Source organism: Pinus tabuliformis, chromosome 2_2 (assembly GCF_031772625.1).
Source record: "Pinus tabuliformis cultivar Carrire ecotype Pingquan chromosome 2_2, CPIR1, whole genome shotgun sequence".
Taxonomy (NCBI): domain Eukaryota; kingdom Viridiplantae; phylum Streptophyta; class Pinopsida; order Pinales; family Pinaceae; genus Pinus; species Pinus tabuliformis.
Window position 1 is genome coordinate 763,650,076 of NC_142300.1, and position 12,822 is coordinate 763,662,897.

Genomic DNA, 12,822 nt, shown 5'->3' on the forward strand with positions numbered 1-12,822 from the left:
AAGTCTGATGATCGATCCAAGAGTGAGCATAACAGAAGTTAGGGGTCAATTAGAGATACAACTCAATCTACAGAGAAGCCTGATCAACAGGTTTTGTACCCGAAACAAACTGAAACTCCCACTCCCCTCAAAAAGCCAACAAAGCCACTTATAGTGGATCTAGAAGGTGAATGGGAGAATTTTAATAAGTTAATCAACACTGAGGCATAGAGCGCAGAGCCACTAACAAACCTAAGAGAGACAGCCACAGAAATGGTGGTAGAAGGGACTATCAATACTCAGGAAACGGAGCTTATTCCTATTGCTCCGTCATCTGAAATTGTACTAAAGATAGAGGAGATTCCCCCTCTAGACGCATTTTATAGCCCTCAACATAAGGCTGTTTTTAGGAGACAAAGGAATAAATGAAAAATAGATGTCGTGCTCGCTCCAGAGGATGAACCTCTGGATGTTCTTTGGAAGGACCCAACTACAAATCCATCAGAAAATCTAACTAGGCTCTCTTAGGTCACAAGAGCGTACGCTTCGACAACAATTGATAAAGCAACAAAAGCTCAAATGCTACTAAAAGAGAAAGAGGATAGGATTTTGTCTTTAGAATAGCAACTACATCAAGTTAGCATCAGTCAAGAATCAGAGATACAGTTGGCAAAACTCCAGCAGGACTTCCAGCAAATACAATTGGATCATCAAAGCAGTTTGGCCAATAAAGAAGAACAGTTACAAGCTATGATAGAACTAAATAAGGATGATCCTAATATTGGGGAGTTTATCACAGAAGCACTCGCTCTTAATTCCCAGCTCTTGCAACAGGAAGAATTACTCTGTCAGAAGATCTCGCAATGGAATTCCCATTGTGAAATAAGTGATAATATTACAAATCAAGTCGTAGATTTACGAATTGATTATGATTCAATTTTTAAGAAGATTCCAGACTTTTTGGACCGGCAGAGATCAGAAGAAGGGAAAAAAGTTGAATTTCCCAGAATCAACGAATCGCATAAAGAAATGTTATTTACGAAATAGGATTCCCAGCTTAAAGAAGTAGAACAGGTGGTGGAAGAGGCAGCGACAACAACAAATAGTGTCATTGAGTGCATAAATGAAAATCTACACAAAGCCAATTTGATATCAGAGACTACCCCGGCTTCCTTCCAAAGGCACAACAGCTTCAAAAAAAGTGGAAACAAACAACAGAAGAAAACGTAGAGTTGATTAAACAGGTAAACAAGTTAAACTAGGACATATTCTGGTAGTACCTGGTGAAGCCACATAGCCAATCGATGACCCTGAAATGCCTCATAACCTCTGCTGAGAAGATAGTTCCAGCTCTTGCCAACGCTGTATTTGTAGGAAAGTTAAAAGCTGAAGTTGTCCAACCGACGCTTTTGAAACCGATGATGGATATTTTCAATTTAAAGGAGCAGATGCAAGATTTATGATAGATACAATTTAGTTTTATTTTTAGTTCATTTTTTTGCTTAAAATGAGGCAGGTCGTTTAAACCTCCTCATCTATTTTTGTAATATTTATTTTTAGATTTCATAGAGTAGTATTTAACCCCTCTCATTGCATTTGGAGAGGGGTCTAGAGTTTTATCAAAAACAATTCTTCAGAACGTGCAGTTTTCCCCCCACTGAGGAGGTTTTGATAAAATGAATGGAACGAGATTTATTTTTATATGAGTTTGATGTCTGCTACTGAAATTCACTTTTGTACTCTTCGTGGACATTGAGTGATTTGAAGATAAATCTATATTGCTGCAGCTCATGAGTTAAACTTATTACCAATGGTACTTTTATTTCCTAATACTTTTTACTTATGTGCCAAGTGATAAATTATTTTTAGTTAGTGATATATGAAAGTCTGAATGTTTAGTTGTCATTATTGCACTTTTCTATGGTGATAACTTACTTTTTATGCTGAGTATATGAATAACTCTTATGCGATATGCTTCTCATAATTGTTTCGGCTAACTTTTTATACGAAACAATCATTTTTAATGGATTCTTTTCTTGTAGTGATTGAATGATTTTCATTATCAATTGTTGTTTGAAATTATTTTAGATCGCATAAGTGAAACGTTACTCCCAGGATAGTTTAAAGTTATATGTTTTCTTTCATTAGAATAGATTAAATATGATAGTTAAAAGATAGACTAGATTTAGAACAAGCATTCACCCCATAAACCCAAAAATAAAAACATCATCTCGTTAGTACACCCTCATAAATAGATTGCGAAACTGGTCCCATTATCCCCAGTTGGAGCCGCTATTCCAAATGGAAACGGAGTTGCTTTAAGGTCTGGACTGGGTGGTTATCCCCCTTGTTATAGACCCAATTTTCGAGCCTTCAACAGGGATGCACGTGGCTTGGGCCTCTATGTCTGGACAAAATCACTCTTGATTTCCATGTTGTTTCATCGCCACAATCACAACATCTACCACCAAACCAAACCATTCTAAAATTTAGAGAAAAAATCGTTTTGGTGGAGCCATTGCACCACAACACTGTAAGAGAAGAAAATCAAGCTGGCAGCTGTCATCACACTTGCAAATAAATGCCAAATATAATTTTTACATTTCTTAAACATAGAACTTAACAACTCTTTTCAACCTTACATGTCAAAATTTACCATGCGAAGAATATTTCTCCGTAAATGAAAAAGAAAACCCTTTGACTCACCAACGAATGTAATGGAAGTATTCAAAAAGAAAGAACAAGTGACCATTTTACTGCCAGATACCTGCACGCACATGTGCACAAAAGACCTGTAGTTGCAATGGGTGCTCCATTACAAATACAAAAAATCCACAAGGGTGGAATTCCATTGGTAGTCCTAAAAAAATCATTAAATCTTCCATAGAAAGTTGTTGCCAAATTCTTGTCTTTTAGCTATGATTGATCAAGTTGAGTTGTGTACAGCTCAATGGCTTTATGAAAATATAAACAAAGCATTCGATGCAAAGTAATGTGGAATGATATATCTTGTTGTCTAACATCATAATTGATCATGGATCTTTCATCTAATCTAAGTACACTTGAACTTTGTACTTCTACATCTAACGAGGTCCATGGTTGTCCTAGATTTTAATTACCAATGATACAAATTTATATCTCACTAAGATAATGAGAATTATCTCTTTCCATTACTAGTGTTCTTCTTGTTCTATCCTTCAGACTCAGGCTTGGAATATGACACAATTCGACACATGTAACACAAAAGTTCTATAAAGATTGGGCCTCCTCTCCCCACATTTGTTTCTATATCATTCCTTGGAGAAATATCAACTAAATTAAGTGAGTGTATAATTTTGTTTAAACCTCCTCCATCTTTTCCCTTCCAATGCACTGGATTTATTATCAAAGAAATATCATAAAACTCTGAAGATGTAGCCTTTGGTTTTTGTTAGTTTTTTGTTATATGTACTCCAAGTGAGTTATCCAAAAAATTATGCATTCAAAAATAAGCCAACTTAAGGCATAGATAACTAGAAATCCACCACTTATCTAGAGAACATTCATAGATTCAAGGAAATATTCTTTTATTTTACTATCCAATGTGCTAATTCTTCCAGTCATTCTAATCACTAAACCTTGCTCAACTAACTGACCACTTATAACATGCCTATCTACATTTCTATCATCATAAAAATCATCTTGTTCTGATACCAACATCTTACTTTTTATCCATTCTACATTATCTAGTGAAGCCGCCCCAGTCGCATATATAAGCGAGCCATTTGAAATTCTAAGATAAATTAAGGAATCCAATGTTCAATTTTATCCTCTCGTTAATACTTGTTACTCTCCTCTGTAGATTCATACCTTGCATAAAAGCGAACAATCCAATCCATGTTTTTGAAATATTAGGCATTTCATAAACCACATATTTGGCCACTTATATGTGGCTCATTACAAACCATATGTATTCTATCAATCGAACACAGAAATGATTTAAAATTGATCCTTTAGTTACTTGTAAAAGCAAATATTAAGTTGTTTATACCAAGATCCAAATAAATCAGATAGTATCAACTTCTTGAAATTCTACAATTAACTAGCATAAGAATAACACCCCCAACTGACATCAATAATGAAATGTTTGGCACTAGAACAACACCTCAATATCACATCAATAGTGAAACATGATTATTAGCAATTAGTTTACATTGTGAACTCTTGCAAAAATAGGGAAAAAAATTCCTTAAGAACCCAACTCAAATTTTCCCCAATCTATAGTTGATCTTGGTAAAAAATCTTAAAAGCTTTCTGCAGGAAATTTGGTTAGATGATTGAATCATAGTCAGCAACACAATCAAGGCATGGAAAAAAATATACCTAAAAATTAAAGAACTTATGATAAGATGCAGAGGCTAGCACTCCATGGGTGAAAACAAGTTTTAGTTACATATTTTCAATTGATATTTTGGATAAATGGCATGGAAAGTGCATTCAAATCCATGGACATACAAACACAAAAGACGCAAAAGAAAAACAAAGTTTTAAATGATTTTTCCATACCCATAATAGTTTTATTTGAAAAGCCACTATGTGGTTGAGATAAAAAACTTAGTTTCCCTTAGAGTGGTGACTTGCAAGTATAATTTTTGTCCCATGACATGATGCCTAAAGATATGTAAGAATGATCTTGTGAGGAGCTACACAACCTCACCTTTACTGTCTTTCACTGCAGTCCAAACTCATATGTGCCACTTGGATCCATTGACGATTCACTTGCTAGGTATTACCCTAACATTTGAATGTTGAAGCACACTATTCCAACTAATTCCCTATTCTAATATACTTTTTCCCTTCTCTAACAAATAAAAATGAGTTGAAATCTCCCACAAATTGTGGTACATGATTTTTTAATGCACCAACATATAAAGGTGGGAAATAAATAGTCTTCTATGCCACTTTGTCTTCACATTATCCTTTCCAATTCAAATCCTAATATTTTACTACCCCTCTTTGCATTAAATATATTCTCCATTATGAAAAATATTTGATAAACAGCACTGCATACTCAACAAATTACTCCTAAAATTAGTTCCGCAGAGAGACTTAGCACATAATTGATGAATGCAACAACCTAGCAAAGCAGACAATAGATAGTCTTCTACACTACTTTTCTCCACATTTTCCCTTTGAATTCAACTCCAAAAAACAAATATATATATTAGAAAGATTGAATTTTTGAGCAATGTGCTACAGGACATATGGATATCTCTTCTACACTACTTTTCTCCACATTTTCCCTTTGAATTCAACTCCAAAAAACAAATATATATATTAGAAAGATTGAATTTTTGAGCAATGTGCTACAGGACATATGGATATCTCTATTAGATAACAGGTAAAATCATAAATGTTAGAGATTTTCTCTAACTATTGAGATATGGACATGAATCTAAGCACAACTGCAATTATTGTCAGCATATTTCAATGAAGCAGAAGCTCTTAAAGTCCATCAAGGACTTGATGTACTAAAAGACAAGTCTTTGAAAGGTGTCAGTGATCAACAAATCAATGGTGGTTATCTAATCCCTCATTCAAACTCCCCTACTTACAAATCTAAAGCTTGACAAAATATGGTAAAGCCTAAATGTTGAAGCAAGCTAAAAGGTTGGTGTATTAAAATACAAACATGCTTGAAATTTGATAGTGATCAACAACTCGACCACAATTATCTAAACCCTCCTTCAAACTCCCCCTAATTACAAACCTAAGTCTTTCCAAAATATGTTAAATTCTAAATGCTGAAGCAAGCTAGAAGGCTAATTAAAGGGTTCAAATACAAGGAGTTGTTTTGTGTGTAAATGAGGGATTAAGAGACTTAAGCTCCATGTCCCCACTCACATGAAGTAGCAAAGCATTAAGACATGAAACCCTTCCCATAATAATTATCATATCATGAGGGAAATGTGGAGGACAGGGCTTAAACAACCTCACCTTCTAATATTATGCATGTATATTTGATTCATTCTCTAAAGAGCTATATTTTGGTGGAAATGGATCCTACATGTGGGATTAATTGATTCATCCAAGGGTGAACGTTGGTCCTATGTGACATTAAAGCAAGCCTTGGTGAGAGGGATAAGGGTTCAACTGTATAATGATTACAATTTTTTGTGGTTAATGGATTTGAGGTTAGGGCTAATACCCTTTATGCCAGAATCATCGTGAGAATTTCGTCAGAATTACAGGTGGGCATTGGCTATAAGTTAGGGTTAAATATTGGTAACTCATTTTTATGTACTTCTGCAAGATTATGAGTGCATTTTTTGGTGGAATTTATGGAAATATTACGTAGTGTTTCCTATCATAGAGGGAATGGGAGGATGAATCTCAGCCTCCATGACCATTTTTAGAGGGAACTAGTTGGAAATGGCCTCAAATATGCAGTATATAAATGATGGTTGGGTGCACATTGGTTCACTTCAACCTCCCTCTAGAGTTTGAGTTATCTCCCACTCTCAACCTAAGAAACACCTCTATAGACTCTACCTCATTTTCCATACATAATTCTATGGATACACCCTAACTACTCATATCTCAAAGCTGCTGGAAGGCCCCACTAAAGACAAAGATGTGGTTATCTACTTTGATACTAGCTTTACAACAATGAAATATGAAGGCCTAGAGGCCAACAACTTATGTTCACTTAGTAAATAAAGCCCAAAATGGACATTACATTTTTAATTTTCTTTTAGTAACCTAGTGTGTTTGTTGATCATTGTTTACATTATGCTAGTATGTTAAGAAGTATACATGTGGACTTCTAAGAGGCAGATATGGATAGGCCTCCATATAATTTTTTTTTGCTACTTCAACCTTCATCGTTAACTAGGAATTCCAAGTCATGGTTGCCTAGGACTACATATTTTGTGTAAACTCAAGTTGTATGGTATGGCCATTGATTTTTTAATATAAAATCTACCTCCCGACCTTGAATAAAACACTCTATATTTGACACTGATTTGGCTGTTTCTTGTTTTGATATCTTGTAAATGACAGTTCATTTTTGGTCCTGAAATTTACTACATCACCCATTTTCTAATGACTATTTGTTACTTGGGAGAAACAACTTCTAATCGAATCTTGACAATGTAATGAGAACGCACCAGAAGCAAACATCTCAGGCTCTGATTTCTTCATTTTGTGGTCTATAGGCTTCAACGTCTCACATCTGGAAACTATAATTTTGGGGGTTGAACGGCAGAATAACCAATTTTATTTTAGGTCTATACCTTCTATACATGCTTGTCTAGTTGAATCATATTTTGGACTGGTTGATGAGAATTGGTCATGGTCATTTCAACACAGATTCTTTTCTGATTCTGAACGTATCTCTTTAGGGTGGCAATATATCATTTACTACAAGCTCATTAGATAGCCCTCCATCACCTAATCAAGGGGATATTTCTACAACCGGAAAATATTCATCAAAATCATCTGAGGTTTCCATTGAAGACACAATTTTATCTCCTATTTATTTCATTTTGAAACATGTAACTTTGTCTTCACAAACTCTTTGATATATTAGGATTGAATCAAAACTTAGGCAGTGTGCTCAAAGTTCCATAACAAGTTTTAGAAACTTATATTTGGGGCAAATATGATCCTGGAGAGACATTGTGCTAAGAAAATTTTCTCTCCATTGTGGCATATGTCCTTCAAATATTTCAAGTTGCAGGTCCATTAGTGTCCACAAGCTTTCAACCTCCACTCGGTCTGGATCAAGCATAAAGATTGTTCTACTCTGGGTGGATCATCATGTCATATATAGGGGGACCTTCAAAATACAGATTATACCTCATGTTTTTGTTTTGTTCCTAGTGATGTGACCAGTCTATTTTGGGCAGTTCTTTAGGAAGGGCTCTTCTATTCATGTTCAGGGCTTCGTTATATTTACCATGTTAGTGTTACCTTTTCTGCACATACGAGTCATTTTTTGGACAAATTCAGGTGTAAGAACATCTCTATTGTTCTTTCTTGAAATAGTTTGAATCATATATAGGAGGTTGTTGTACTATGAAACAAACCCCCCATTTATGAATAACAATAACTAAGGATAGATATATAAATGGGGACCCTTTTTAAATTTTTAGGCTTAGGATAATAATACCTAACTCTAAGAAAATACATAGGAAAAAACCTTGCAAAACGACCTAAGGATGAAATTCTCATCGCAAATTACAAATCACACTTTTCCATGTGACTGTCATAAAACACCTTTAAAGAATTGTGATGAGCGATCAAATCTCCCGATGCAATATCCCAATCAACAACACCTTGTCATTTCGCAAATCTCACTTCGCAAATTTCGCAAGTAATTCAACCATGCCTTTACGATGTCCATTAGTGATTTGTGAAATGTGATATTGCGATATTCACAATCACATTAGCTTTATAGATCTCGTAATGCTATATTGCATCCATTTAAATATTTCATTGTGCGACTAAGAGCAGTAAAGCGTGTGAAATAATTACGTTTTAATATTAAAACGAACGAATTGACAGGTTAATAAATATTTAGCAGCCCGAGGAAAGATAATCATTTTCCGAGTTATGGGTAGTTAACATTGAGTATATCATTAAACCTTTCTCATGATCCAAAGTTATTTTAGAGAAGATTTTAGTCTTAATTACCCGATACCGTCTGTGCTAATATATCTTGTTTATTTCAGGCAAGCTACAAAAGACATGTCACTAAGGAAGGTGATGCAGAAACAAAGCAAGCAAAGCATTGCTGAATCTGAGTTTACAGAGAGGGATCCTATTTTCTCTGATACAGTCTGCGATGCTTCCAGAGGCATAACAGCTTGGGAGGTCATATGCAATAGGCTTGAGGTCGAACATCCTAAAATCACCATCACGAGAGCAACAACTGACTCAACAAAGCCTTCTGGACTTCAATTCAGGGATGCTTCCTATTCTTTCCTTCATAGGATAGGAGCAAGAGCTAAAAAATTCCCATACACAGATATGATGAGGTGCGTGATCAGAAACCTCATCATTGAAGATATGCAATTCAAGAATTCAAGAATGGAGCTCATAGGGTCATTCAGAGCAGAGGACTTGAAGAAAATGTACCACATACCTGACCCTCAAGATATCTATGATAAGACATTTGTGGCCAACTTTGCAAAGAAGAACCCAGACCCCTTCAAGTTGATTCAGGGTTGGAGAGTATTGGACAACAAATTCAAATATGACAAATCGGGTATGTATGCTATAGCCTCTTTGGCAAACCCCTACAACTATGCAGCAACTATGTTATGTAGATTATATGGGTTACCCAATAATACTAATTTTTCCATAGAATGGATCCCTTTGATTGATGCCTACATAAATTCCCACATCATGAATTGGGCCTCCATCCTATCTGATAACCTAGCCACCATCATTACCAAATATCGACAGAAGAGAACCTCCTCTCTAGACAACCTTCGTCCATTCTATTTTAGTGCCTACATTATGGATGCCATCTCTTTTTGCACGACATTTTCAACCATGGGTTGGAAATGGACCTTACAGGACCCCTACCCAATCCATCTTAGTCATAAGAAAATATGGGAATCACGTTATATACCGCACTTCTATAAAATATGTCATGTTGTTGTTTTGCCCCTGCATCAAATAATTTTTAATAAGAAAACCCCCAGGTTTTCCCAAGAAGCCACCATAGACCTGCTAGCTGTTGGAAAATATTTTATTGAAGAATGGTTGACCTACATTAGGGCTTTTGGTAGCACAACCAATCCACTTGTCCCTCCCATATATGTTTCTGATAAATTATTGGTAAGAGAGATTTGCTACCAGATCATGGGAAAAGGCCTAACTAAAGTTCTCAAAGACAACCAGAAGATATTATGGCGCTCTTTTCCTGTCAAGTATGGTTCTTTTGCTTTAGCAAATTTTGTTCATGCTACTAAGGAGTCAGAACACATGGAAGCCCTCAGGCTTCATACATTGATGAAAAGTCAATTTGATCTAGACAAGGTGGCATATAACATCACTACTGCAGTGAAGCTCAAGCCATACAACCATGATGATAAAAATTTTGAAGACTTGTTATAGTGAGTGCAATCCTTCGAACAAGCATTCGAATGGGCTAAATCGAACCTATGTCCTAAAGGTTTTGATAAATTTCAGGAAATTGTAAATGAAAGGTTCAAAGTAATCCCAATGCACTTATTGAAAATTGAAGATAAGCCCACACCTAGTGTGATTGTTAATAGTGAAGGACCTAGTTCTCAGGTAGATTATCAGATAAATACTGATAAAACACCAAATACAGGGAAATCCCGAGACACAGATAATATAACTGAGTCCAATAGGAAGTCAGCTGAGAAACAAGTTATGAGCACCCCAACTACAGAAATCAGTTCAGAGGTCAAAGACAGTAATATGGAGCAGGAGTGGGATGAGTTTGATCAGAAACTGCTAGACACTCCCAAAATGACAAATACCTAAGAAACAATGGAGTGTAAAACTAATCTGAATGTTCAGGAGAATACAGAGCCCAAGTATTTGGACGAGCAATCCAAATCCATGGATGAGAAGTCCAAGCATATGGATGAGCAGGTAAAAACATTCCTGCAGAGTGAGATTATCCCTGCTCTGCCCACATTAGAGATTGTCTTGAAGGTGACCAAAATTCCACCACTTGATGTGTTCTATAGCCCATTCCAGAAGGTTGCCGTTAAAAGACAAAGGAAAAGTAAAAGGGTAGAAACACCCGAGCTCCCACCTGGAAATGAGCCAATGGACATAGTTTGGAGGGACATTCCTTTCAACCCAGCTGAGAACTTGACTAGATTATCATAGTTCATGGGAGCATATGCAACGACCACCATGGATAAAGCTACTGAAGTCTCTACTTTGTTAAGGGAAAAGGAGGAGAGGATTGCATAGCTCGAGTAACAACTCGAAGCAGAGAAGAAAAGTGTGAATAGGCAAGAAACTGGGCAACTTGCGTAACTGCAACAGAGGATGGAGGTCCTAAAAATAAGCCATGAAGCCGATATATCGGCTAAAAACATGCAACTCCAAGAATTACAACAAGTCATGGAAAGATATAAGGACATCCCTACTACTGAGGAGTTTGTTAAAGAGGTGTCGGAACTAAATTCCCTCTTAATGAAACAACAAGAACACTTCTGCCAAAAGATGTCATGTATTATTCATTATCTAGCTACTAGTGATAAGATAACAGACAAGGCGATCGACCAGAGAACCGAATTCACTGATCTAAACACCAAAATCTCAGAGTTCATCGAATGGCAGGAGACAGAGGATGGAAGGAAAGCCAATCTGCCTAAGATAGAGGAGACACAAAAAGACATTCTCTTCACGGATTGGGACATAAGAATCAAGAAAGATGAGCTAGCAGTGGCAAGGGAAGTCGATGTATCAAAGAATATAATCAAGGTAGTGAACCATAATTTGTTTGCCACTAACCTGGTAAAGGAAGGCAATCTAAAATAAATTCCTGATTTAGGTGCTTTGAATAAAAGCTGGCACGAAAAGGTAGAGGCTCAAAAATAGGAAATCACAAAATTGACCAAGAACGATTGGGATTCGTATTGGCAATACCTCATGAAGAGACATAGACAAATCATGAACCTTAACTGCTCAATTCATTCGACTCAGTGGATGTTCCCACTTCTCGCTGATGCGATTTTCGTAGGACAACTCATGACACATTTCAGGGAACCTCCTCAACTCAAACCAATGATTGATATATGAGATTTGAAGGACAAGCTGGCAGACATGAAATCACCTTCTTAGCTCTGCTCATCAAGCCACTGTTTATTTTAGAGTTAGTTAACTAGTTAGGAGGAAGGTTGTTTGAAACCTCCTCAAATTTTTTATAATCTATTTTTGCATATTAGATAGAATAGTATTTATACACTTCTCATGCATTTAGACAAGGGTCTAGAATTTTATCAAAAACATTTGCAAAGAATGCACTATTGTAAGTTTGTGAATTCTTTGGTGAAATTATGGAACATGATCATTTTTTTTAGATATCAGACTACTTTCCTTTGTTGATGCACTATTGTTTTCTTGGGATATAATTTGATTTGAAGAAAGGAGTTGATCCATGCCATTACTCAAATGAGCAGAACATCGCACATATGGTACTATTATCTTGTATGATTGATTATGTTTTTATTTAATTAGTGAAAACACTTTACTCTCATGAATTGTATGCGAGATTTATCCTTTCTGTTAAGCGTTAATTTTCCTATTGTATGGTGCCTAGCTGAAATTGTTGATTTTCATATACAATTCATCATGTATGCAATATATTAGAAAAATAAATTCTCTTATACGTTATCATCTCTATTTATGCATGATTGATCTTTACTATCAAATGTTAAGCAAATATCTTTGTAGATCGCATACCATATGGAAATACCCAGGTTTATATCAGAATAAGTTAGTTAGAGATTTGCATAATAGAATAGATCATTTAGATTATCATTAGTATATTGCAATCACTCATGAACCACCCACTCTCATCTTAAAACCCACACTGGAAAACTAGTCCCATTATCCCTAGTCGGAGCCACCACTTTAAATGGAAAAGGATTTTCCTTAAGGTTCAGACTGGGTGGTTATCCCCCATGTTGGGGCAGCAAAAATTTGAAGCTACAACAGAGGTCCATAAAAAATATATAATATATGACCTAGGTCTCCAATGTTTGTGATGTATGTAGATGTTTTTGTTATCAATGGAACAAAGACATTTCCTGGATCCCATGTTTCGATTCCAATTCTAACTTTTTCATTAGTTTTGGCTTCATG